Here is a 26364-nt window from a genome sequence, read left to right as displayed (position 1 = left end):
TTGACTTAACGGAGTTCAGGATTCGCCCTACAAAAGTTACAATACACATCTTTTATAAATATGAATTTTTTTACTTACACTATGTATAAATATATACTTTTTATGTATGTTATGTTATGTTTATGTTATTTAGTGAAATTACTGAATTTTGTTACTTTGAAGGATGTTTACGCACAAGAATCATCCTTCGACAAGATTCCGGTGGAGTGGTTGGTCAGGGTAAAGGAGGGTGGGAAGTAGTGTACATGTCAATATTAATCCCACGGTGTGAGGCGGTTAGGGTAAAGTATCTGTCATCACGATATCTGTCATCACGAGTGTCTCTCCGAATATTGGCAGGTAGTTTAGATCAAGGTTGTCTTCAGTTCAGGTTGAGAGGTCAGATGTCAGGTTGAGAGGTTAGGATAAAGGCGGGTGGGAAGGAACAATTTAGAATTACATCTATGGAATTGGGACTCGAGTGTGTCGGATATTTGACCATGCGGCTGGTGGAGGAAATGGTACAATATCTGTCATCACGAGTGTCTCTCCGAATATTGGCAGGTAGTCACATTTTGTTCCACAAATGAACAAAATGCCAGGATATCTTCAAGTGATAGAAATTGATCGAATCCTTTTAGTGACTATTAACCAGATGGAATTTTCCAAGACAATGCAAGAGCAGGTAATTAATGGATTGACCGTTTTCGTCAGCTTGAATAAATTTCCATTTCGAATCAACTCAATCGAACGATGTTAGAGAGGTTCTGAACGGTTTTGTCTCGGCAGATCAGTGTCCTGCGATATTAGGGAAAACTCCTTTGATTTCAATGGCAATCACTACAATTCATCATTTAATTGTCTAATGTCACCCAGGTGATGTGTCGCATACATAGGAGAGGATAGACGACAGGACGTTTGTTTTCTTTTGGGAACCGGAAACTTTAGGAGTAAAACACTCCACTTGTTTAAAATTAATTTTAGGAGTTACATGAAAAATTCATAAGAATTTTGGAAGAGAAATAATGATGGTATATGGAATAGTTTTTTTTTTTGGATACTGAATTAAAGTGTTTATTTCCGCTTTCGATTATACTACAACGGCTAGATTGGTCTCCAGTACTGAAAAATGTTGTCTCTTTGAGTGAAAATCTGATGGGGTACCGGTTAGGGTTTCCTGTTCCAACAGGTATCGTACTCATTTGCAGGCCAGAACCTACACCGTTGTGACCTCCTTTTTGGTTGTCATTAAGTATTAGAAATCAGCATCCATGGCGACAGTTCCTGTTTGGAATCACCTCATTATTTTCCTGTTTTTTAGTTGTGCATCATCATTGTGTACAACAGTGGAGTTGACATAACGGAGTTCACGATTCGCCCAATATAAGTTACAATACACATCTTTTATAAATTTGGATTTTTTACTATACAGTACATATAAATATATGTATTTATGTTATGTTATTTAGTGATATTACTGAATTTTGTTATGTTCAAGGATGTTTACCCACAAGAATCATCCTTCGACAACATTCCGGAGGAGTGGTTGGTTAGGGTAAAGGAGGGTGGGAAGTAGTGTACATGTCAATATTAACCCCACGGTGAGAGGGGGTTAGGGTAAAGGCGGGTGTGAAGGAACCCTTAAGAATTACATCTGTGGAACTGGGACACGAGTGTTTCATACGGTCAAAAAATGTTTTGCATCTATTTCGTCTTGTGAGTGGATCTCCAGAATAGTTTCGATCTCCAGAATAGTTTCAGTTTCTTCTTGACTGCAAGTTTTTTTTTTTTTTATGTGAACACGAGAGGTATCAGAACCTATAGTACTTAGTACCGTGCTCGGGTTGTTCAACAAGGAGGAAATCAGCGCGCTGTTTGTTAACGGTGTCACAGTTTTCAGTTTGAACAATTCTCACTGAACAGGTGGTGATGTGACTGATGTCACAGTACCACCTTTTCTATTTCACTTCAGTTCTTTTGAGGATTGAAGTACAGAAGAGAGAAAAGATTTAGGCCATTCAGAAATAGAGATGCTTAGTGGAATCAGAACTGATATTGAATGAAATCACTGAGCGCATGGCCTCTGCACTGTAATTATTCTGTTGCTTTGGAAAATGAGACCAACATTCTACCTTGTACATCTGGATGTTTGTTTTTTCATATACACTGTTTTTATTGGAGGCTGGGTGATTGTATTTGCAATTACGCAAAGTGACGAGTGCCATTTAGTTAGGGAATACTGCATTACCTGGACTGATTCAGTGGCCGAATTTCAGTGCCTTTTTTTTGTGCGCCTCTGCCTGCTTCTTGTTCTCTAATACGAAAATCATTAAAATGATTGTGGAAACGAAAAGTAGAATCAGTTCTCTTTGAAAGACGCACCAGAATTGCTTGGACATCGAAAGCTTGGCGCTCGTGGCCTCGAGTCCAGAGCCCGGTCTACTGAACACTAAATCGGGCACACTTCACTGGTTCATTTTCTTAGTTTAATGCCGTTTCGATTGATTACGTTCAAAGAATATTTCTGGACAGACGAAATTTTTCTGTTGATTCTGCTAATTGAAATTGTTTATCCCAAACTGCGTTTGCCATTTTCTCTGAGATCAGAATAGCACTTGGAATTGAAATAATTTCATGTAGGGTACTCTCCTTGAAGCAGTGATCAAACTTTAACAGCACAGAAATATCTTTGGCTCCTAAATATTTTTTTTTTCTAGCAACCCTGCTGCTAGAAATAAAATATTTAGAGAGATGGGATAATATGGTTCAATATTTTATAGAACATGTAAAACTTGGCAAAATTATCGATAGAGATGTTTCACTTATGAATGTTGACTTTTATAATTATATTTTATGTGTTAAATACTAGACTGCTAGTGATACTTGTGTTTAATTATATTGTGTGAAACTTATTATTGTCATTCAATAAGCCCACTCGGAGGAGTGGCCGGTTAGGGAAAGGAGGGTGGGATCCAGTTTTCCCGCCCAGGCACAGGGTGGCAGCTGCAGTGCCCAGGGTGACCAGGAGAACTAATAGAAAAAGAACCAGAAAAGGTCGTTTTCCTCTCTGCCTGCTTCTTGTATAGCGAAAATGATGTTAATGGATATTTACCAACAGGAGTCATTCTTCGACAAGAAGATGGTGGGAAGTAGTGTACATACCAATATGAATCCTCAACCAGTAGAACGGTTAAGTTTCTGGAATTGGGACTCGCCTATGTCAGTATATTTTACCGTGCCGTTGGTGGAGGAAACCAAACTCTTTTTAAGGAAGGATATAAAAGAGTAAATCTGGATATACAAAAGGAAACATTTTTTTCGTCTTGTACATATCCAGACTAATTTCAATTTAGGTTGTGTGGTCAGATCTTGTGTATCCAGTTATACAGGCGGTTTTTTACAAAACCCGCCTGTATAACGGTTTTTTTACAAAAACCGCCTGTATCCCTGGATATTCAAGAGGAAAGAATATAACGCTGAAGTAGTTAAATACCAGAACTGTTCAAAAGCTCCTTGACAAAGGAGGGAAATGAAACCGGCTAATCAGTTGAAATAGAAGGAAAAGTGGCAGAGTTGATCAAACAGCTGCGGCAGATCAAACAATTTCCGGCAGAGTTGATCAAACAGCTCTCAATTGTTATTCTTCGGTTCATGAGGTGGTGCAATGTTCATTTTCTCCGGAAATTGGATCCCAAATGACTAAAATGACAGGTTATCTGCAAGTGAAACCGGAAACTTTACGAGTCAAACGGACTGCAATTGTTTAAAATTAATTCCAGGAGTTACATTAAAAATTCTTTAGAATTTTGGATGAGAAATAATAATGGTATGTGAAGTACATGCTTTTTTGGATACGGAATTTATTTCCATTTTGAATTAAACTTCAACGGCTAGATTGGACTCGAGTACCGAATATTCTGCCTCTTTGAGTTAATATCTGCTGGGAGCACTGGTTAGGGTTTCCTGTTCTAAAAGGTATCGTACTCATTTGCAGACCAGAACGTACATCGTTGTGGCCTGCCTTTTGTTGCCACGAAGTATTAGAAATCAGCATATTTGGCGATACTTCCTTTTTGGAATCAACTCATTATTTTCCTGTTTTACATAAGTTACAATATACAGCTTTTATTAATTTGAATGTTTTTACTATATATATGTATATTTTTTATATATGATATGTTATTTAGTGATATTACTGAATTTTGTTTACGTTGAAGGATGATTACTAACAAGATTCATCCTTCGACAAGATTCCGGTGGAGTGGTCGGTCAGGGTAAAGGAGGGCGGGAAGTAGTGTACATGTTAATATTAACCCCCCGGTGGAGCGGTGGTTAGGGTAAAGGCGGGTGGGAAGGAACGCTTATGTATTACATCTGTGGAACTGGGACTCGAGTGTGTCGGATATTTGACCATGCGGCTGGTGGAGGAAATGGTACAATATCTGTCATTACGAGTGTCTCTCGGAATATTGACAGGTAGTTTAGATCAAGACTGTCTTCAGTTCAGATTGTGTGGTCAGATGTCAGCTGGGTAGTGTTTATTTTCCTCGATTGAGAAGTGCTGGGTGATGATGTGTGCATATCTCTAATGGTTTGTATGTACGTTTGATGGCTATCAAAATTTTTTAGTTACAAAATGTACTTAAAAATATTTCAGTCCGAATGTGCTTGAAAATTAGGGTATTTTACATGATCCGAGAAATACATGCAGCAGCTAGGAAGGAGTGATTTGCTTAAGTTCCATCTTGGTTCTGATATATGTGATCTGAAATACGGTTAATGATTTCAATCATGAGATAGGTCTATTTGTCAACTCCACTGATCCATGTGGTTGTCCTGGAGTATACAAAGAACGAACAATTTAGGAAAACCCTCTACAAATGTATATCGACTTGGGCTTGTATTGGCATTGGTATTGTTATTTCTGGCACAAGGGCTACTCGGGCCATATTGCGAATAAAAAGAGATGGAGGTCAAATGTGTTTACTGTAAGAACTGTCAGAGACGATCATACAGTTGTATGATTATCACAAAAAGGAAGCACAAAAATTCCGGGAGCTGATTTGTCTGCATACTTTCTATTATTCAGAAAACTGCTTGCTTTTTATTTTTCCTTTCATAAGGGAAGCTTTTTAATGCGATTCGATGTTTCCATTTGAATCTTTTCTGAGTGGAGCCCAGAGCCAGGTGTATGAATTATGGGTTCATCAGACAAACTTCAATGATTCATTTTAATGCTACTTCGACTGCTTAGGTTGAAAATATATTTCAGGCAGGACAAATTTTTTCTCTCGTTTCCGGTAATCGAAATCGTTCAAGATTGTTTATCGCAAATCGCATTGCTCATTTCTCTGAAATCCGAATATCACCTCTTAGCTTATGTTGTTCATGACTTCAATTTTACCCCTTTGATCCGATAAGCCCCGGAGGAGTGTTTGGTCAGCGAAAGAAGTGTGAAAAGCAGAATGCATGAAAAGTTCGCATTCAACACCCATGCAGAGATGGAGTGGAATCAGACATTTTGTGGCATGGTATCTGGTGCGGAGCGGGGATATGAGGGTGGCAGATATTTGACCGTGAGGACGGAGGAGGAAACGGTTCACTGTTTGTCATTCTGAGTATCTCTCCGTAAGGGTAGTTCCGTACATTAGATCCAGTCAGGTAAGTTTTTTATAATATATATTTTTTTTATTTTTCTTTCAGGTTGTTGCCATTGGGGTGTTCACTGATGGATAATAATTTCCTTTACATTCGTGGTTTCATAGGTGCAAAGGTGGACAGATTGAAGTTTTTAAATACGGCTTTTGTAGCACTAACCGAATTGCTAGAACCATATTTCACGATTGAGGTTTGCAAAGAGTTGTAATTGTTCAGAAGAAACTATCGCTGGAAGATTAAAATTATATTTTTCTTTCGGAAGGGAGCAAGATTGTGACGTGGCTTTTGAAATCTGTTTCAGGCAGCCAAAAAAAGGGTTTGCATCTATTTCATCTTCTCAATGGATTTCCAGAATTGTTTCAGTTTCTTGTTGACTGCATGTCTTTCACAAGGAGGAAATCAGCGTGCTGTTTTGTTTACAGAGTTTTCAATTTGAATAGGTCTCTCTGAACAGGTGGTATTGTGACTGATGTCATAATACCACCTGTTCTATTTCGCTTCAGTTCTTTTAAGGATTGAGGTTCAAAACAGAGTAAAGGTTTAGGCCACTCAGAAATAGAGATGTTTCGTGGAATCAGAACTGATATTGAATGAAATCAATATCAGTTCTGGTTTTTTTGCTATTATACAATAGCAATCAGTTCTGACTGCAATCATTATCACATTTTATTCCACAGATGAACAAAATGCCAGGCTATCTTCAAGTGATCGAATCCCTTTAGTGATTATTAACCAGATGGAATTTTCCAAGAGCCAGTAATTAATGGATTGAGCGCTATCGTCAGCTTGAATAAATTTCAATTTGGAATCCATTCAATTGAAAGGTGTTAGAGAATTTCTCAACTGTTGTGCCTCGGCAGATTTGTGTCCTGCGATATTAGGGAAAACTCCATTGATTTCAATGGCAGTCACTGCAATGCATTATTTAATCAACTAATGTCACCCAGGTGATGTGTCGCATACATAGGAGAGGATAGACAACAGGACGTTTGTTTTCAAATGTCAACCGGAAACCCGAACTGGAAATTAACTTGTTTAAAATTAATTTCAGGTGTTACATGAAAAATTCATTAGAATTTTGGATGAGAAATAATAATGGTATGTGAAATACATGTTTTTTTGGATACGGAATTAAGGTGTTTATTTCTGCTTTCGATTATACTTCAACGGCTAGATTAGTCTGCAGTACCGAAAATTTTGCCTCTTTGAGTTAATATCTGCTGGGAGCACCGGTTAGGGTTTCCTGTTCCAAAAGGGATCGTACTCATTTGGAGGCCAGAACGTACACCGTTGTGGCCTGCCTTTTGTTGCCATGAATTACTAGAAATCAGCATCCCTGGCGACAGTTCCTTTTTGGAATCAACTCATTATTTTCCTGTTTATTAGTTGTGTATCATCATAGTGTACCATAGCGGAGTTGACTTCACTGAGTACAGGAGTCGCCGTACATAAGTTACAATACACATCTTTTATAAATTTGAATTTTTTTACTATACAGTACATATAAATATATATATATTTTTATATATATATATATATATTATGTTATTTAGAAAATATTGTGTTGGCGAGTTTCAGATGCGAATGTCATGCTGCAGGTAAAGGCAAATACAAGGAATTGCTGTGCATTGGTGTGAAACACATGAATTATAGTTTCCTATAAAGAGCCACCCAAGGTTATACGTAGGACTCTACATGACGAACATTGTTGGGATGGTAAAGGGACTCTCGCGAGATGCAAGGATTCACAACAACAGACGATTTGTTTGTTGTTGTGATATCCTCGAGTTCTATTATGAAAAATTAAAATGATGAACAAGTAATTGCAACTTCTTCTCTGCCTAGTTCCTGTACAAATGGTGAAAATTTTATGGAGAGAGGAAAATTTGTGCTTAATTGATAATAATGGACAAGAAAGTGCATCACACACGGTAACTGTTTGTATTTCGCCAAATAATGACCCTGCTGAATGGAATAATTGTGAACATGAACAGCTTATTCAATATTTTGAATAAGCTATTCTTGTTCAAAAAGGTCATTTTTCCCAAAATTAATTTGATTTTGATGACAAAGAAACGATAAAGTCTACGCTGAAAATAAGTGGAGGAGTTCAACGGTTCATTTCGAAATCCTTTTTCAAACGGAAAATGCTGAATGGTGAAGAAATTGATCGTCCTTGGCTAGTTTTTTCACCAAAGACAAAAAAGGTAGGTAATTCTGCACTTTAGTATCGTGAGTCACGGTCAGCCATCCAGTCACCGCAGCTCGGAACTGTCGTGAATCGTATTAGGACGGGCAGTTCCGACTTGACTGAGCATGCGCAACACTCACTCAATCTCTCGATTGCTGCTGAAAGTGTGTGCCAGTCTACGTGCTGAGAATTGTCACGGAGCATGCGCGCCACTCACTATACACTGGCAATGTACTACGTACGCGCAGTATTTTATTTTCATTTTTCAGAAAGAATAAAAAACAATTTTCTGACCACATAAAATAATTTGATTTGAAAAAATGAAAGTAGACAGCTATAAAACTATAAAGGAAATAAGTAATTATTGTTAATTTTTAATTATTATTTTCAGAAGCCCCAGTTGAACACCACCTTGCCCGCCACGCCCTCTGGGAAATGAGCCAGGCTGTCCACGGCTGCTCTCCGTCAGGGATCGCATGAGCTTCCTGATGGAGAACAAAAAAAAAAAAAAAAAAAGAACATTATTTAGGAAGATAGCTGAAAGATGTGGGTAAAAAAGGCGTCAACTGCGAGCACTGTTTTTTCTTCGCTTTAAACGTTTCAATTCGCCTATATTTGACATTGGCGTGCGGAGTGTAGGTGAGCGATCTTTTTCTAAGATGGCATTAACCCTTTAACAGGCAGAAAAATCCAGAAGTTCAAAAAATTCAAAAGTACAAATTTTCATTTTTTTGCCACCTAACTTTGATTTTTAAATTTTTTTTTTATTATTATTTTTTGGGGTCCCCCAAATATAATTTGCCTAGGGGTTCCAACTACCTCAATCCGCCACAGCTTGTGGTAAACTGGTCTGTAGTTTCTCCACAGAAACAGCCTACTCTAAATATCCATCGTATACATACATTTTTTGCATACATTACACAATTGCTTCATCGTTATTCAACTGGGAAAGATCGACTTCTCTTCTTTTGTTATGCACATCACAAAAACAATTAGGACTTCAAGTAGTGGGAGTTTGAAGTCCTTTCAAACTCCCACTACTTTCTATCCAACACAAAGAAGTTCTGTTTCTGCTTCATGGCTTTCAGTAACATAATTGCAAGGGTACAGTACTTCTGAATATAATACAGGATATTACTAGATCAACTAGAACATTTGCTCTAGGCCTAACGAAAAAATGATTCCCATCTGTTTCAAACGTGTTTTGTTAATATAAGAAGTGAGGAGGTTCTCCCATGGATTACTTGGAAAGTCCAATGGTAATTTTAAGCTCTGTTCTTTTTATTCACTAAGCAGTATTTGATAATTTTATAATTATTGCCGTGATTTAAGGAACTTTCAGGAATACCCTTTAGGAGAGAGAGAGAGAAACTCCATCAAAGAAGAGACCATCACCAATTTATGCTCTGAGGTTCCTAGAGGACTGCTAATATTGATTGTACTTTGAAGGGGTGTTAGTGAAAAATAATTAAGAGTGTTGGATGTGTGGTTAGTTTTGCCTGATAGGAAAATTCACAAATTGTGTAAAGTAACTGCAAAAGACTCAACATCTCAACCAGCTGTGTCTGTGTAAATAGAAAGCTAGGTGGAGTTGTGAACATTAAGATCACCAAGGAAAATTACCATTGGCTAATGATGATGAAGTTTGATAGAGGTGACAGATGAATATGATAGAATGGGGTAAAGAGATTTTAAGCCAAAGGAGATTCAGGATAAGAAAGTGTTTGACAAGGAATATCAGGACAGGCATATTCACAAATACTATCTTTAATGTGAAAGGAATCATAGCTTAAATAATTTGGGTGGTTGAGGTAATTGACAATTGAGATTCTGTCAAAAAAAGTAAGTGGCATTTAGCAGAAATAGACATCATTGAAATCGGAACTGATATTGAACGTTTAGATTTCAGTTATTCTTGATGTGTTCATTTGGTTATTTATTATATTTTTGTTTTTGCAGTTGTTAGTAATTTCTGTATATAGAAGTAAAATGACATTTCATTATTATCAGCTCATCAGAAAAACTGCTGTTTAGTGCTCTCTTTGAATAGAACCATGACTGAAAGTGAAGTTTAAATGAAGATACAAAAATAACACATGCTTAATTTCTCTGGTATCAATGAAAAAAAAAAAAAAAAGAGAGAGAGAGAAAGCAGTTACCTTTCTGCTCTCAGTCCCATTGCATTATGATTAAAATAATACAATTAGCTAGCCATATCTTAAATTTAATATGCTATAAGTTAATTTTTTTCACTCTTTTGTAGATTTTGCACAGTACTGGACTTGAAGTTGAACAGGAATTGGATGAAGCTACTGATTAACTTTTGAAATGGCCATCAAGTTATTCTGGTTCATAAGGATTACCTCTTCCGATTACATGAACATTGCCTTCTAAATCCTAAATTGTTTTTCCTAAGAGAAGGTGTTTATCGGGTGTTGAACATTGCTCTAGCCCTTCAACGTCATTGGCAAGCAGGAATACACAAAGCTAAGTACGTATTTCGTCAGGTTGCATGTTTCTGAAATAGAAAATTCTTATTTCTTTTCGGGAAAATTTACCTTGTATATAATCTTAACTCTAATCTAGTTTTGGTATAGTAAATTTTTTATAAAAATAAGCTGTTATTTTCCATTCTAGAATTGGTGAACTGAGCAACTTAGTTTATAGAAGTTATGCAATTATAGAAGTCAAAATATCAATGTTTCTTAACTTTTGAAATGGCCATCAAAAGAATAGTGTCTGTGCGCATTTTCAAGCCTGTGCATGAAAACATATAATGAATAGATATAGTCTGTGTTCAGACAAGAAAATATTTTTAAATACCTTCTTGTTACCATAATGCACTATAAAACTTTAGAAACACAGAAATAAGCACAATTTTATTGGGACTGTTCTTTATAAATTAAAATATTACAGACGGTGATACTCCTTAATGATCTGCTATCCACTTATATACTAACACTACCTTGTACTGTGCATTTTGAACACTCCTGGAAGGATCTTGTTTGCAGTTGTACAAATATAAGTAATCATTGGTCACACTAACCTAATAAAAAATGCAGTATCCTTTTTGCTTATTTAAAAAACATAAAAAAAATTATATTTTGCAAAAAATCCATATGTAATGGGAAATCATGGTTATTATTTTTTGAACTCACATATACAAATTAATGATAGACACACCCTTAACCAAGCTATTATAGACATGTGTAACTTATGAATGCCATTTTCTTATTAAGTATATATTTCTTTCAGTGAGAAAGATCTGCGATGCTTAGAGGAAGAATTTAATCGGTTTCACCAGTTCTTGGCATCTTATTTAAGCAGACCAGTACGCAGGGGAGCATTTCCTCATTGTAAGTTATATTTAAAATTATCTGTGTATGTATTTTGGAGTACCTTAAATGAAAGAAAAAATATTGCATTAATTTATGCACAGAATTTAAATGCTACCTTGGGGCTATATGAGATATATGGAATTTATGCATCTTCTGAAAGAAGCTGTAATATTTTTTTTAGGTGTTCCAGTTCTCATAAATTTCTTGTTCCATAATCATTCTATCTTTTCATTCCAATACATCTCAACTCAAGAATCCTTGTGTAAAAATTTATTTTTCAATTTTAAATGAAATGAAGTGCTGTAACATACATCGTCCTTCTCACTTCTGCCTCTTTTTCGTCTTTATACAGCGTCAGTATATTAATATGTATGGGATTTTTTTCGCTTCTTAGTTTTAACTTTCAATTAGCAATAGAACTAGCTGCATTTTTCTAAGATTTTAAGCATGGTGGGAGGTCTCAAATTTTAAGTATGGTCCATTAGCATTAGCATTAGTAGAGGCATATGATGCAAGAAAGCAAGCTTATGGAGCATCAGCCAAAAAAAAAAAAACCCCACTTCCACTTCACCCCTCCGTTCGTTCGAAATACCTGTCCAGTTGAGCCTTAAATTTATTTACGCTATCAACTTCCACGACAAGGGATGGAAGTCTGTTCCACCAACCAACAACCAACTACCTGCTGGCTAAAGGCAAATTTCCGCACGTCTATCCTACATCTGTCTTTCCTCAATTTGAATTTATGCCCTCTCAGGTGATTATGCTGAGCAAGAGGAAGAATCCCATCAGCATTCAGCATGCTCAAACCATTCAAGGCTTTATACACCTCTATCAGATCACCTCGCTGGTGCCTAGTCTCCATACACTGTAATTTGCAAAACTTAAGCCTTTCTTCGTAAAAGTACCCCTTTGTTCCATTCACTAATCTTGTTGCCCTTCTCTGTACTCATTCCAGCAGCTCTACATCCTTCTTGAAGTGAGCCTCCAGACCTGTATACAGTACTCAAGGTGTGGCCTGACCATTGCCTTATACAAGGGAATAATCATCTCCTTATCCCCGCTAGAAAAATTCCTGTATATCATTGACAAGACACCATGAGCTACTCTTGCACCCATCTGCACTGCTCAGAGAACTTCATATCTGCCTGCACAACCACCCCCAGGTCCTATTCATTCTCTACCACTGTCAGTGTAGTACCACAGAGTTGATACGTTGCTCTGGGATTGCTGTTTCCCATATGTAGTACTTTACATTTGTCAATGTTAAACTTCATTTGCCACCTCTCAGCCCATCTGCTCAACCTTTCCAGATCATGTTTCAGCAGCATACTGTCAGTAGTGTCTTTAACAACCCTGCCAACCTTTGTATCATCTTCAAACTTGGACATTAAGCTTGATATACCATTATCAGTATTATTTATAAATACAGAAAACAATAATGGACCCAACACTGAACCCTGAGGGACTCCACTAATAACATTAATCCACGATGAGCAGTGTCCATTGATTACCACTCTCTGTCTTCTCCCCCTCAACCACTCCTTTATCCATAGCAGCAATTTGCCTCCACTGCCACACTGCTCCAATTTGTGCAGCAGTCTTCCATGTGAAACAGTATCAAAAGCCTTTCTAAGATCCAAGTATATAATATCAAAGTTATTCCCTGCATCCAGTTCTTTTGTGACTGCATCGTAGTATCCAATCAAATTGGTCAGGCAAGACTTCCTCTTAACAAAACCATGCTGTGTCCGAGCTATAACTGAAATCTTGTCTAGATGATCCTGCAGTGCTTCTTTAACCAGTGCCTCCATTGATTTTCCTGGAACAGAAGTTAAACTCACAGGTCTATAATTACTTGTGTCGGCCTTTGATCCTCCTTTGTGAATTGGGGTCACATTTGCACATCTCCAGTCTGTGGGTACCTCCCCTGAGTCCAAGGAAGCTCTCATAATTATGGATAAGGGTTTGCTTACTTCCTTTGCTGCCTCCTTTAATATAACTGGATAGATCCCATCCACCCCAGGTGCCTTTCTTGTGTTTATCTTCAACAATTTCTCCTCCACTTTACTCTCAGTTATTACAAGATTCTCTAGCTTACTGCCAGAGTTGAATACACCTCTGGCATTCTCCTCGCTGAATAACTCCTCATGTGTGAATGTTGATGCAAAATATTCATTTAGTTTGTTAGCTACCTGAGCAGGATCATTAACAGTTGACCCTGTATAGCTTACAGGGTCAATTTACAGTTCAAGTATAGCTTATAATGAGAAATCTGCTTTAACAGGCATTATTACTGCATCATCAATTTAATAATGTTAAATATAAGAAAATTCTACTGTTGTGATAAGCAAAATATATGTAAATATGAAACTTTTAAATGAGTGCTTTTAAATCCATATGAATAGTCTGCTATACAAATGGGAGTAGTATGAAGCATATACAAAATTTGTACAGCATCAGCCAGAAAAAAAAAACCTTCCTACACTGCTTATCCATCCCTTCTCATAATTTTTCTAATTCTTCCAGAAATTTATTCAAGCTCTATCCACCTCCACAACACCAGATGGAAGTTTGTTCCAGTCAATCACTGCCTGCGTGAAGAGAGATTTCTGTATATCTATCCTGCAACCATCCATCTTCAGTTTAAATTTGTGCCCCCTCATGTGTGTTGTTTGAGCTAGAGTAGGGTTTCCCTACCTTTTTTGACTCACGAACCTACTTTCAGCATAATATTTTTATAGCGAACCCTATATTTTATGAAAGCTAAGCCTATATTTTATGAAATCATATAATAGTACAGTACTGAATTTTTATTATAAAATATTTCTAGTACTATGTGTTTATAAGCAATACGTATTAATATAATGTTATTATAAAGTACCTGTACAAAATGGTCTTTGGGAATGAAAAAAAAAGAATTTGTGTGGAAAACATAAACACCACATACTCCGTAGCCGAGTGGGCAGGAGCGGGAGTGCAGTAGCACACGCTCTTTGAGTAGACCGGGGTTCAAGCCCCTGACTGCTGAATACGGTCGATCTGCCAACTCGCACTGGACCAGCGTGGCAGATTATGGTCCATTTCCCTCAGCATGAATTGTTGAGGAGGCTTCCACCCTGCAGTGGGTTGATAATGGCTGCACTTTACTTTTTTTACTGTAAGACAGTACATTAATTATCAGAAATTATAGATGTGGTTTCTTCTGTTGGCAATGCTTTACTTTATTCTATCTTTGTTTATTATTAGTTATAATTTTTATAACCCTTTTACCACAAGCTACCTCACTGCTTTGTACGATCAGAATGTTCAAGATAGGAGTAATAAATGTCATTTATTACTTTTCTTTTTTTGAGAAAATGTGTATATTAATGATTAATTATGAGGGCACCAATAATGATTAACTATCATCTATTATTAACACACAAAATTTTACACATTTTTACAAATGAACAAGCATTTCATCTCATTCAAAAAATTAACAAGGGTTCAAATGAAATACAGTTAATATTAAAATTGTCTAATCATCACAAAGTCTTATATTCCATAAGACTTTGTGATGATTAGACAATTTTAGTATTAAATAACTGTATTTCATTTGAAACCTTGTTAATTTTTTGTAATAAAATCTTTAAACATAATATTAATATGTAGTTATAAATCAAAATAAATCATTAATTTAATGTGATTGATTGTTGGGTTTGTTTTTTTGCTGAACAAAGAGTAGCAATATTTGGTTTGACAGAAGACAGACAGAGCCTCAAATCTGGTTCTGCATCAAGTTTGTTCTGGTATTGAGACTTCAATGAGGTATAAATTGCAAAAGCTCCCTCACACATATACGTAGTTGAAAATGGCAGCAGGATTTTCACAGCTTTTTCACTAAGTGTTGGATATTCTGTTTTTAATCCAAGCCAAAAGGTTATAAGATTTTCATCCTTGAATAAGTTTTGAAGTTCAAATGTTGTTGATATATCAAAAAGGTTTTCTTTTTCTGTCACTTTTAGGTCAGCTATTGCCACAAAAGACTCGTCAAATGGATTACGAATCCAGTTCAGATTTTTTGATATTTGTGGAAAATACTCTCTAAAAGTGACCTGTAGGAAGTTGAGATGCTCTTTAATATTTTTCTTAACTTTGTCCAAAGGCCGTTCATTTTCAGTTAAAAAATTGTGTAAAGTGCTAAAGCACTCTTTACCATTATCAATAAAGTCTTCCCAAAATTTAAATTTTTTACATATTGGTATGTTCGCACCCAATCCCACCCACTGGCTGTCTAATAGAAACCTTTGAAATTACAGATTCTATATCCACGTTGAAATCATTACCTAGCATTGACAACCAGCAAGCTTAAATTAAACAGTAGGGGATTAACACAACCAGCAGTAACCAATTCTGATATGTGTTTACGGACACGATTGTCTACTTGTGACAGTGGGGGGTGGGGTTAGGGAGGTGAATCACTTTTCCTGTTAATGGGTTAATTATGGATGATAATCAGTGATTTTTTTTTTTTTTAACGTTTAGCTTAGTAATAGAAATCATGCAGTGTGATTTTTATTATTAAATTAAATACAATATGTAGTTTTCAAAATAATTAAGTTTCATTTAATGTTAACTGCAGATGGAAAACCTAGATTAATTAGGAGATAGAAAATTGATGGGTGTTAGCAGTTACTGTCTTTTTAGGCCATGATTGAAAATATAATGCAAATTTTACACACCGTACAAGCTGCAATTTGTTGTAGAAAGCAAAAAAAGTACGAAACGTTTTAAAAAAGGGCATTTATTGACAAAAAATCAGTGATAGTAAAATGCAATGTGATATTTTTATTAACAGACTAAGTATAAATCTTTAAACTGAAGTAATGAAAAGTTAATTTTATATATTCCTAAACTTTATTTATTCGTTGTCATACTGGTATTGCTCTGTTTTTTTTTTTTTTTTTTCTTTTATTTTTTTCAAGGTTTGAAAACAATAAGGAACTGATGGGTATACCCAATACCTGTACATTATAGTAGACAAAATTTTGAGTATCATAATTTATGTAACAAATTGGAAGGTAGTGAAGGGCAATTTTAAATATTATGTAATATTTTTTCTTACCAGCATTTCTTCATGGTATTCCTGTTTGAATGGAGTTTGACACTTTTGTCCCATATTGCACATTTTACATAAATCCATAAATGTTTGAAATTAAATTTTCAGTATCCATAATTAAAACTTCTGAAGTATTCCAGAAGTTTTCTTTACGTCACCAAGAATTGTTGCTTTCTACAGCAACAGCAGTTCCAAGTAATTGCCTAAAGGCCAGAGGTGAGAGCAATGCATACCCAGTTGAGTGATATCTGTATTTCCCATGGAAATGAGCAAGCTTAATTTGTTGAAGTTACCTGGGGATTGACACTAAAAAGCATTAATGTACCCACTCCCATTAACTTACATGGACACCTGTCGCGCATGCTCACCATGTAAGGGCACGTAATCCAAACCACAACTAAATATAAATTTTGAACCGAATCGCAGAAATTAATATTAAACTATTTTGTAGTTTACAAAAATATTCCTATGTAAATCTAAGTAGACACCATTACAGAATTTTTAGTGCGAATCCCCTGAAACACTTTCACGAACCCCTGGGGATTTGCGAACTGCCAGTTGGGAACCACTGAGCTAGAGTAAGATTGCCATCTACACTATTTATATGTTGTTCAAAAAATTCAAAAAGCAAAATGGTTAATCAAACAAGGAACAGCAGCGATTCAAGACAGAAAAACAGTCATTAAGCATGTTCAAAGATGTATCTTTCCCATTCAGTCCTATGCTCCCGAAATCTGGTCTGGTGCTCCTCAAGTAACCGTCAAAAAATTCCTTGCCCTAGAATATTGGGTTCTTAGATGGCTCAATAGTAAGCTTCGTTTTCCCCATACAATATCTAGGCAACAGCTTTATGAAAACCTAAAAACAAAGCCTCTGCAACAGATGATCAACAAGTCCGGAATCATGCTTCTTGCAAAGTTAATCACTTCTGCATGCGATTCACCAAACTTAGCCAATATAGTAGCTGTCCCCAACAGGGAAAATTCAAGAAACCAGCAATTCAAATCCAACCTCTCCAGGCTCAAACAAATGGACAGAATGTTCCCCAATGCATCCCTTCACCTCATAAATCATCACAACATTGATTGCAACAGGTTAATCAATTCTGAAGACTAAAGGAGTCAGATCTCTGATAAAATGAAGAAAAATAATCCAACCTAGTAATTGCAACTGAAATTAATAGCATAGCTTAATTTTGCAGTACTCACCTTTTTATATAATCTGCAATTGATGTTTGAGATAGGATAGATGATAGTTGAGTTTAAAAATTGAAATTAATATGGGTACGTTTAAATTTTAGAAACGGAGTTAAAATATGCTCAAGGAAATAGAAGTGCACGTCTTCATCCTTGGTTGTCATATAAATTGACAACAGGCTTTCGTCTTCAGTTGGCAATAGTGAAAGGGAGTGAACGCGTGTATATTTAATGGACTCTATGTTCCCATGATGCTCTTTGATACTTGTGGTAATCTCAGGTGCATGAGATTCCAAGCCGAGAGAGGTTATAGGGTAGTTTAGCATTTAATACGTTAAATTTAGAATGATGGCGAAACCACGCAATGATAAGGGCTTCGTACTGAAAGATTTTAAAACTAGATTTTAATTTGATAATAGGGATGGCTGAATCAACTGAAGGGGTGTGATTGTGGGTTTGTACATGTACGTGAGTTCTGTATTTGATTGTACAGTTCTAAAAACTGTTGTAATGGTAGTATGCACGTGTATTTGATGTTTTTGTGGAGCCATATTTAGAGGTAGTACTACCAATGTAGCATGCATTACAGTTTTGTTGACATTTAATTAGATAAACGATATGGTTCATGTCGCTGATTTGATATTTGTGTGTGCCTTTATATGAATTAAACATTGATCCTAATTTATTATATGTTGAAAATATTAGAGTGATGTCTGTACCAGTAAATAATCCACGGAACTGTCTAGCAAGGTTACTGTGGTAAGGAATAACAACATGTGTGTTATTGCATGTAGTGTGTATGGATGGTTTGTTGATATTATTTTGGGTGGTGGTGATAATTTGTTGGATTAACTGAAGAGGGTATTTTCTGGATGTGAATTTTTCTGTAAGATATTTGAGTTTGTTAGATAGGTCTTCTTGTGTAGAACTGTATTTGATGGCATTGTAAATTTGGTTATAGAGGACAGATTTTTTTGTACTAAGAGGATGGTGCGACTCAAAATGTAAATATTTTCCAGTATGGGTATTTTTTTCTCTAAATTCTAGTTCCGAGTTTAGTGTCTGTTTTATATATGCTGAGGTTAAGAAAATTAATCTGTCCATTTTCTTCTAATTCTAGGGTAAATTTTAATCTGTCGTGCATTGAATTAAATTTAATGAAAAGGTGGTCAATTATGGTTTTGTCTCCTATGATAAGGATATCATCAGCATATTGTGTATATAATTTAATCTCTGGAGGGAGAGGTTGCAAAATTTGATATTTGAGGTTGCAAAATATAGAAGCTAAGTATATTTCGGATAGGGGGCTGAGATTCCCAATCCCATGGGTAAACCATATATCTTCCTTGGACTCAGGGGAGGTACCCATAGACTGGAAATGTGCAAATGTGACCCCAATTCACAAAGGAGGATCAAAGGCTGACACAAGTAATTATAGACCTGTGAGCTTAACTTCTGTTCCAGGAAAATTAATGGAGGCACTGGTTAAAGAAGCACTGCAGGATCATTTAGACAAGACTTCAGTTATAGCTCAGACACAGCATGGTTTTGTTAAGGGCAAGTCTTGCCTGACCAACTTGATTGAATACTATGATGCAGTCACAAAAGAACTGGATGCAGGGAATAACTTTGATATTATATACTTGGATCTTAGAAAGGCTTTTGATACTGTTGCACATGGAAGACTGCAACACAAATTGGAGCAGTATGACATGATGCAGTCACAAAAGAACTGGATGCAGGGAATAACTTTGATATTATATACTTGGATCTTAGAAAGGCTTTTGATACTGTTGCACATGGAAGACTGCTACACAAATTGGAGCAGTGTGACATTGGAGGCAAATTGCTGCTATGGATAAAGGGGTGGTTGAGGGGGAGAAGACAGAGCGTGGTAATCAATGGACACTGCTCTTCGTGGACTAATGTTATTAGTGGAGTCCCTCAGGGCTCAGTGTTGGGTCCATTATTGTTTTCTGTATTTATAAATGATATTGATGATGGTATATCAAGCTTAATGTCCAAGTTTGCAGACGATACAAAGGTTAGCAGGGTTGTCAAGGACACTACTGACACTATGCTGCTGCAACAGGATCTGGAAAGGTTGAGCAGATGGGCTGAGAGGTGGCAAATGAAGTTTAACATTGACAAATGTAAAGTACTACACATGGGAAACAGCAACCCCAGAGCAACGTATCAACTCTGTGGTACTACACTGACAGTGGTAGAGAATGAAAAGGACTTGGGGGTGGTTGTGCAGGCAGATATGAAGTTCTCTGAGCAGTGCAGACGGGCTGCAAGAGTAGCTCATGGAGTATTGTCAATGATATACAGGAATTTTTCCAGCAGGGATAAGGAGGTGATTATTCCATTGTATAAGGCAATGGTCAGGCCACACCTAGAGTACTGTATACAGGTCTGGAGGCCTCATTTCAACAAGCATGTAGAGCTGCTGGAACGAGTACAGAGAAGGGCAATAAGATTAGTGAATGGAACAAAGGGGTGCTCTTACGAAGAAAGGCTTAAGTTTTGCAAATTACAGTGTCTGGAGACTAGGCACCAGCGAGGTGATCTGATAGAGGTGTATAAAGCCTTGAATGGTTTAAGCATGCTCAATGCTGATGGGATTCTTCCTCTAGCTCAGAAAAATCACCTGAGAGGGCATAAATTCAAATTGAGGAAAGACAGATGTAGGATAGACGTGTGGAAACTTGCCTTTAGCCAGCGGGTGGTTGGTTGGTGGAACAGACTTCCATCCCTTGTGGTGGAGGTTGATAGCCTAAATAAATTTAAGGCTCAGCTGGAGAGGTATTTTGAACGAACAGAGGGGTGAAGTGGAAGTGGGTTTTTTTTTTTTTTTTTTTTGCTGATGCTGCATAAGCTTGCTTTCTTGCATCAAATGCCTCTACTAATGCTAATGCTAATGCTAATCTGTTGGTATATCTGATTGTGAAACCGGAAATATTTGGCGTCTAATAAAAATCTAATAATTAATTCAGTGCACGACAGATTAAAATTGTCTAATCTTTAGAAAGGTACCCTGAACCCAGGGATGCTCTGAAAACTGTAGCTAAGGGTTTGTTTACCTCTTTTGCTGCTTTTAATATAATTGGGTAGATCTCATCAGCTCCAAGTGTCTTATTTACTTTTAGCCTTGACAATTCTCTTCAATTTTCTTCTTAATTATCATAAAATCATTTAACTTCCACTTATAAATTGGTTATACTTTTGATATTCTCATCCCTAAAAATATTTATTCAATTTGCCATCAACCTGAACAGCACAATCAGTACTTATGCCACTCATATCTAGTGTGCCAATTTGTTTCATCCCTTTTTTTCTAGCATTGATGTGGCTAAGAATTCTTTGCAACTTTTTTTTTTTTGCACTATTAGCCAAAGACTTCTTATAATCTGCCTTAGCTTGCATAACCACATTAGTAACTTGATTTCAGGCTAGTTTGTACTTGCTGTGTGTTTATGTCCTCTGCTAATTTAGAATCATTACATCCATTTTTCTTCTCTGCCACTAGTCTCGTCAGTTCATTTTACATCCATTTAGGTTTAAACATGAAACAATTTCTCTTAGCTGGTATAAAAAGCTTAGTAGCTTCTATTGCTTCTCTGAATGTTTCCTATTTACAGTGTGCAGTTCATGACATCATCAGTTAGTCCCATTGAATAGAATTTAAAAACTGTTTGAGACCATTGTAGTATTCTTTACGAAAGCAGAATCCCTTCCCTTTACTTTTGACAGTTATATTTTTATGTAGATTCCGCATTAATACAGTGTGATCACGGCCACTTAGTAGTTTCTTCACCTGAAGATTCCTAATGCATGAAGAGCCACTACTGATAATTGTATCAGGAGTATTGCTTTCTTTCTCGTTGCCTCTCTGACATGCTGGTGTAGAAAAGTCATTCAGAAAGCCCAGAAGAGTTTTGCTACTATGTGTGACCTTCCTACAAGTTCCAGTCAGTATCTGGAAAATTATTATTATAAGACATTCTTATATACTGGCCCACTCAGTTTGTTTGTATAGTTGTTCATTATACTCATCACAGTTGTTTGGCCTCTAATTTTTGCCTTCCTAGCACTTAATGTCACGCCAAACCACCAGCATTGCACTTTCCACCCACATCAACTACTGCCTTAGACTCTAAGTGCTTTTTAAATAAGGGCATAACTTCTTCCCCACCTTCTCTGCTGCCTGTCCTTTCTGTACACATTGTACTCACTATATTCAAATTCCGAATCTTTTATGTCTGAATGGCACCATGCCTCTGATGACCTGTGCTCATGTTTGATAACCTAACCAGTACTTCAAATTCATAATTTGTTTCCCGTACTTCCAGCATTAGTTTACATACAAATATACATGCATCTGTTTCTGCTTGTTTCATGTGGACTCCTAGCAGACATCCCCATCATCTTGGGTTGTGTTTTCCATGCTACTGCATGTTCCAGTGCAAGAATCACTTTCACCTCTGCCCTTGGCTGCTGTTAATCTATTAGTCTGTGTATACATCCGTCAGTATACGAAATTACTATTTTTGGAGATTTTTTGAATCCACTTTGGAATTTAGTTATCTTCGTTTTACCCCCCCCCCCCCCCCCACCACACACACTTCCCATCTGAAGGCAGTCATATCTAGCATTTTTGAATTGACATGATGGAAGAATCCTGAAGTGAGTTCAGAAATATCTGTAAAAAGTTGAAAAATGTTTGTTGGGTTTCTTGACATTACAGGATAAATGAATTATTCCTTGCAAAAACATGGAGTTGTTGTTATGTTATTCATTCAATTTTTAGTTATTTATTTGTTAAATCCTACATTTTTCCTCTCACTATATACATTAGAATGTATATTGCATTAAGTGTTTGCTGATTTGATGCTTCCCTTCCCGATCCCTAAACTCTCTGTTAGTGATAAATGTTTTACTGTATACTGTATTTTGCTTATTATAATAATTTACTTTTTTCAGTGGAGGGTCTTACTTCAACACTTTTGGATCAAGGCACATTACAACCTGTTTTTGCAAGTTGCTGTTGATGTCAAATTCTGTTCAGTTGTTTCATTATTGCTTATGATTAAAATGTTGAAAATAATCCTAGGAATATTCATTGGAGGTGTACAAATATTTTTTGTTTACCATATGAAGTATTGGATGCTTGAGGAGTTGACTTAAAAATGTTAATTTGATGTATTGAAGATCTAAACTTTAGTACTTATTTCTTGAAAATGACAAAAACGTTTTTGATATGTACAAGGTAAGTGGCAGATGCCCTTCTAGTAGAATTTACTTTTTAACAATAACAGCATTCTCAAAGAATCTGAATATGGGCATAGATATTCTCTGTATCTTAAGTATGTTAATATATGATTCTGTAAATAGCAGTCTAAATTGTAGCTGAGTGCAGCTGTAAAGATTACATTTTCTTATAGATTTGTTACTTTTCCAAAAATGTATTCTGACTAGGTCATCTTTAAATTGGAACAGCTGACTGTAGAGATATTACTTTGTTGTAATGTATTAAATTAATGCTTTGTTGGTACCTGGCATCTGTATTTGTTTTTAACTGAAAAGTGTTAGCTTTTTTTTATGAACTTAAAATACTGACTTAAGTGACTTAAGCTGTCACTTTTAGTAACTTTATCATGCAAAATTTGCTTCCCCTGAATGAATAAAGTAAATTTGTTGTTTCTGCTGTAAATATTGTTTTTTAAGCAGAAGTGTTGTACTTAGTGGTAGGTCTTTTTCATACCTGAAGACCATATATTTATGGGTTGTCTGTTTGTAAACAGACAACAAGGCCTTGAGTTGTTTATTGTCAGTTGTTACATATAATGCTTTAATATTGAGTTTTAAATTAAGATAAATGGCATACTAAAGTTACAAAATGAGAAGCCAAGATTTGGATTTGTCATTGTACAGTTTAACTGAATGCATTTATGGAAACAAGTTGCACACATACCCACTTTCCAGTTTTGTTGAAAGATTTATAGAAATTCCTTTTATATTTGTGTTTAGTTTTACTTCTGAGAAGGGATTTTAGTTTAGTTTCCTTATAGGTTATTTGATCCCCTCTGGAGTGGTCATCTTTAATCAGGGTATCATTATATCTTTTAATAACACGACAGACAAATTGCCTTCTAATTCCTACTGGAGAGCAGTTTTAAATGTATGGCTAGAAACTGTTCTACTTTGTCCAGTGTTATGATATTTGTTTGATTACCATTGTCACTCAACTCCATGTTAACCTGTGCAAAGAGAACAACATAACTATTAATTATTTTGCTACACATCACAAAGAATATACTAAATGCTATAATTAGGAGTTGTTTAATTTTTTTTTTTTTTTAATTTTGTTTATCCCTCAAATTTTATAATAGTTGTGCTGTTGTTAGTGGCAGTACTGTGTAGCTTGTGTTAACAGTTTGGGGTGGTTTTTTTTTTTTTGTTAGTTGTTGGCGCATCGGCTTCTGTGGCCATAATGCACATCCGAAAGTTTTTTACATTTTTACTGTGATCCAAGCCGAGGCGGGATTCGAACGTGCGACCTTTGGGTTGCCAGGCGGGCACTTTACCCACCTGGCTAGGTAATTATGCAAATGTTGGTGAAACATTGTTGTCTTAGAAAGTGCTTTCCATTGTTACTGTAAATGAAATGTGTCACATTATAGTGAATGGAAATTTGTGATTACTGGTTGTTATTACCTTTCTGAAACACTGATTATTATCAAATGTTTCAGTTACCCTATGTGATCACTATCTGTTACCAAACAAGTTGCCTTATAATATTCACTTCAGACAATTTTTTAATATGTAAAAAGTTTAGTCCTTTAAATTGCATGATACGGAACACATCAGTCTGGCCAAATCAACTGAATTACAGTGATTTAAGCCTGTGATGTATTTTTGTTTGGTATTGATTCTGTAGTATACTGCTGAAGTATTAATAGTGGAAAATGATGCAAGAAAACAAGCTTTAGAGCATCAACCAAAAAAGAAAAAAAACCCTATCTACCTCACTTGTCTATCCCTTCAACTCCAAGAATTTCTCTAGTTCTTCCTTGAATTTATTAAAACTACCCACTTCCATAACAAAATATGGAAGCTTGCTCCAACAATCCCACTCACTGGCAAAAGGTAAACTTCCACACATCTATCCTGCCTCAATTTGAGTTGTTTAACTATGTTGGAATCCAGGAGTAATCGGTCTAATATTCACATAAGAGGTTGTAAATATTGTGATGTGTTCAGATTTATGATTTGAAATTTTATTTATCTGTATTATCTATACCTTGTTTCCATTAGGTGTTATTTTTAAAACATCAAAAGATAAAGATATTTTCAAGTGTACATAAACTTTTCAGCACCCCCCCCCCAACCCCTTCATTTTCATATTCAGTTATGCACTCATTTTTAATTATGTTTTCTTTCATCAGAAATTGGCTTTATATATATACACTCCTGCCTAACAGTTTGGAATCACATATATGTCAATAGTTTTCAATAATTCTTTTGAAATTAGCTATGACAATGTAAGGTTTAATATAAAAAAACAACACACTACACAGTCAGTATTTTAAGATTTTTTATCAAGCATTGAAAAATTTACAGCAAAAAATATCGAAATAATTAATATTAACAACTATACCGATTTTTCATCAAAATATCCTCCATGAGATTTTATCACTGCCTTGCCCAGATGTGGCTTTTTGGTGAATAATTTTACAATAGTGCCCTCACTAATGCTAGTCCAAGTGATATGTAAGGTTTCCCATAAATTTGCTGAATATGCACCGACTTTACAGACTTGATGGTCAAGATGATCCCATAAAAACTATTGGGTTTAAACCAGGTGATTGGAGTGGCCACACCATCATTTGCATTATCCCCTCTTGTTGTTTAGATTTTTTTATTACATTTTCTTTTAATATAAAATTTCTTCCACAAAGTTGAAGTCCAGTGGATATTGCATTATGTTCAAGAATGTTTTATAGCCTTCTTTCCTTAAAATTCCTTCAATTCTGATGATGTCACACACTCCAGAAAAACAGAAGCAACCCCAGATCACAATAGAAACACCACCATGCTTGACTGTTGGCACTAAACAATGTGGCACCATTTTTTCTTCACTTGATTGTCTCACATTAACTCTACAGTTGGATCAAAAAATTTCAAATTTGATTTCATTCGTGCACAGTATGTTTTTACACTCTTCAATTATCCAGTGTTAATGGCTCTTAGCCCAAGCCAGCCATTTTTTTTTTTTTTATTTTCCAGTTTTAATAAGGGATTTTGGACTGCTACATCTTGAAGGCTTGCTTGTTTAAGACAAAATTTTACAGTCTATGTACTGTAGTTTCTCTGTTCCTATTGAACTCAGCTCAGATTTCAGGTGTAGTTATTCATTGATTGCATTTATAAATCAATATTATGGTCTTATCTTATGCATGATTCCTTTAACTGCAAGTCTTCTTGAATTGTTGAGTGATAGTTTGTACTCCTTTAAATGAAACACCTAGTTTTTTACCAATGCTTCTCATGGAATAACTTTCTTTATACAGAGTTAATAGCACTTCTTTTTTCAACATTCAGTCCCTTATTTCTTGGCGTGTTTATCAGGAAACATACAAAACTTACACCAAGCACTCTTTCTTAGTGACAGGTGTTAGATTTTATGTTACAGCTCTTACTCCTTAATTTATATTATTGCAAAACACTTTAGAATTATCTACAACATTCAAGAGCCTTCTATACCTTTCTAGAATATTTGAGAATATTCTAGAAATTTTTTAAATGTCTTAAATATTTAAATTTTACACACACAAAAAAAAAGTTGTATAATGCACAACCTCAGTGTTGTTATATGACAATGTTTGTGTATGTGCACCA

This window comes from Mastigoproctus giganteus, chromosome 14, assembly GCF_048544385.1.
Source record: "Mastigoproctus giganteus isolate SK-2022 chromosome 14, ASM4854438v1, whole genome shotgun sequence".
Taxonomy (NCBI): domain Eukaryota; kingdom Metazoa; phylum Arthropoda; class Arachnida; order Uropygi; family Thelyphonidae; genus Mastigoproctus; species Mastigoproctus giganteus.
This window is presented reverse-complemented; position numbering follows the sequence as displayed.